Source organism: Mus pahari, chromosome 19 (genome assembly GCF_900095145.1).
Source record: "Mus pahari chromosome 19, PAHARI_EIJ_v1.1, whole genome shotgun sequence".
Classification (NCBI taxonomy): Eukaryota; Metazoa; Chordata; class Mammalia; order Rodentia; family Muridae; genus Mus; species Mus pahari.
In genome coordinates, this window is record NC_034608.1 from 58014694 (window position 1) to 58018173 (window position 3480).

Sequence of the window (3480 nt, forward strand, 5' to 3'; positions counted from 1 at the left end):
TTTATTTCTGGGTCTTCAATTCTATTCCATTGATCTACTTGTCTGTCGCTGTACCAGTGCCATGCAGTTTTTATCACAATTGTGCTGTAGTACAGCTTGAGGTCAGGCATGGTGATTCCCCCAGAGGTTCTTTTATTGTTGAGAATAGTTTTTGCTATCCTAAGTTTTTTTGTTATTCCAGATGAATTTGCAAATTGCCCTTTTTAACTCTGTGAAGAATTAAGTTAGAATTTTGATGGGGATTGCACTGAATCTGTAGATTGCTTTCAGTAAGATAGCTATTTTTACTATATTAATTCTTAAATGAGTTGAATAGGCACAATGCCTATCTAAGAGTAACAATATTAATCTCCAATTTTGTATAAATCTGAGAAATTCATACCAATGAAAACCTTCAATCTGTATCAAAATAAATGCTGTATCAATATAAAAAGTTATAACATCAACTTTGCATCAATTATAAAGATTGCTACCAATTAAGATCATGGCTATATAGTACATACCGCCTACTTCCTCCCTTGTTCAAAATTATAACCATTCACAAATTATCCCTTAAAATGTCAACTTTTCTATAATTTGTAAAATAACCATTACCAATCTCCCAAACCCAGGGAATTGGGCTGCCTACTCTATATAACCTCTTCCTGCTGAAAGGGTTGATGAAGAACTCTTTAAAGAGGTGGGGAGGGGTAGGAAAATTAGAATATTTGGTTAGACTGAAGAAAGCTAGCTTTCGCATCTTTTATCCAGTCTCTGTATGCTTAGCAGGTGCGGGGTTTGACTGAAGTTCTGACTAGATCCATCTGAAAGGTTGAGTGAGGCAGGACGACCTGGAGTCAGCGGCTGTCCCTGAAACTATTTTAGGCAGCAACCGGAAGCAGAGGTCCAGGCAGGTCAGTTCAGCATCTCTCAGGATGAAAAAAAAAATACAGATATCTTAATACATATCGATTGTGCAGGGTACACAGATTAGTTAAGGACAGAATTCTGCTTCTTGTTTCAGAATATAAAATGCAACAGTCTTTTTTTATGGGTTAATTTTATTAATAACCAATTATAATAAGTCTTCATTCAATTATCCTCTGACAGTCGCGGCCCAAAGTGATTGATGTTGGTTGACTTCCAGCACAAAGCACCGGCTTGGCTTGTGAGATGATCTGCCAGAGAACTGAATTTACTGCAACAAATATTCCACCTTCTCGCATGGCTTTGTGTGTAGAATGTGTTCTAGGCTTCCTTGTTACCTCACGCAGCCTCAATAGTCCCCTTTATCCCAGTGTGCAAAATTAACTGAGGTCCGGATGAGACGATAGTCATTAAAAGTCGGCATCAAACTGGGTGTAGCAAAGGATATGAAGATGCACATTTTTAAACTTGGCCTTTGGAGTCTGAGGTGGGGGGCAGACTGGTTTGAATTTGGAGCAACATGAATTCCAAGACAGCCAGGGCTACGCAGGGAGACCCTGCCTCAAAAGAAAAGCATCAAAACTGGGAAAGAGTCACTTCTCTTCTTCCAAGATAGGTTTGATCTACAATGATGCATTTGCTCTCTCAGACAGGCAGGCAGGCAGGCAGGCGGACGGATGGACAGACAGACAGGACCTCCCCTCCGCTGCCTGGCGCTGGAGCTTACAACAGTGGAGAGAGACATGCACAATTAACTAATTAATTAATTAATCATCGAGATTGGGTCTTATCATGGAGTCTGGGTGCCCTGGAACTCTCCATGTAGATCAGACTGGATTTGAACTTACGGAAGTCTACCTGCCTCTGCCTCTGGAGCGATTGGATTAAAAGTATGCACTACCATACCTACCCCATCATGCTTTCTGTTTTTTATTGGTAGTTTTATTTATTTACATTTCAAATGTTATCCCCCTTTCAAGTTTCCTTCCCCTCCACAAGCTCCCTACCCCTACTCCCTCCCCTGCCTCTATGAGGGTGCTCTCCTACCTGCCCACCCACGTTTGCCTAGCGTTCCCCTATCCTGGGTCATCAAGCCTCCACTGGACCAAGGGCCTCCCTACCCATTGATGCCAGACAAGGCCATCCTCTGCTACTATTCAGCTGGAGTCATAGGTCCCCTCCATGTGTTCTCTTTGGTTGGTGGTTTAGTCCCTGGGAGCTTTGGGGGGTGGTCTGGTTGGTTGATATTGTTGTTCTCCCTATGGGGTTGCAAACCCCTTCAGCTCCTACAGTCTTTGCCCTAATTTCCCTATTGGGGTCCCCATGCTCAGTCCAATGTTTAGCTGTCTACTTCCGCATCTGTATTCGTCAGGATCTGGCAGAGCCTCTCAGGAAACAGCTGTATCAGGCTCCTGTCAGCAAAGCACCACTGCTGTCAGATTGGGAGTCTAGCAGGTGAAAAATAAATGTGTGTAAATACTCCCACGTGGTCTACATTTTCTCTCTTATCTATGGAGAAATCCTGTTTAAAGCAGTAATGCATGAAGATACATTCTGGCTAAATATCTCCTAGCTTAGTCTGTAATAGTGACTTTATCAAAAATAAGATTATCCACATCCATGAGTATTTGTTTCTGAGGGATTGCACCCATAGTTGATGGCCAGCTTCCATGCGTGTGTATATACACACACACATGGACACACACCTGCATGAACACACACCCAAGCCTCACCTCCAAAAAGGGCTCTCTTGGGGCTGGAGAGATGGCTCACCAGTTAAGAGCACTGGCTGCTCCTCCATAGGTCATGAGTTTAATCCCAGTAACCACATGGTGGCTCACAACCTTTTATAATGTGACCTAATGTCCTCTTCTGTCTGGTATGCAGGTGTATGTGTAGCTAGAGCACTCAAATAGGGCACTCTTACTGAAAATTAGTAGGCAACAAAATAGGATAAACACAAGAGTCCTGAACAAAATATTAGTCAATGGAATTTAGCACCATCATGACTGAGTAGAATATGAATTCGTTTGGTTCAACACACATGCAAGCCAATCAACACCATTCACCATATTAATAAAAGGCAGAGAGTCGACAGGCACCTCAGCAAACAGAAAAGATGTTTGACAAAATTCAACAGCATTTCATGACAAAAGCACCGAGTAGGCTGGATATGACAGATGCCTTAACAAAGTAACTACCACACAGGGACAAGCCGTCTCGAACACGGTAGTGAAGAGCTGACATCTGTCCTTCTAAGATCCAGAACAAGGCCACAGGGCTCATTCATCACCTCAATTCAAGATGGAGCTGGCAGTTCATTCAGTATAATTGGACAAGAAACAACTAAGGCATCCCCAAGCAGAAGGGACTGGGCTAAGGACGAAATGATCGTCTAGCTAGGTGACCCTAAAACCTGCACAAGGTGAAGCACCTGACAGCAATACAACTATTAAACCTGATACAAATGGTGAAGGTGTAAGATACAAAATCAACCTTAACACCAGCACCACTTTTTTTTTATTAGATATTTTCTTTATTTGCAATTCAAATGCTATCCCGAAAGTTCCCTAT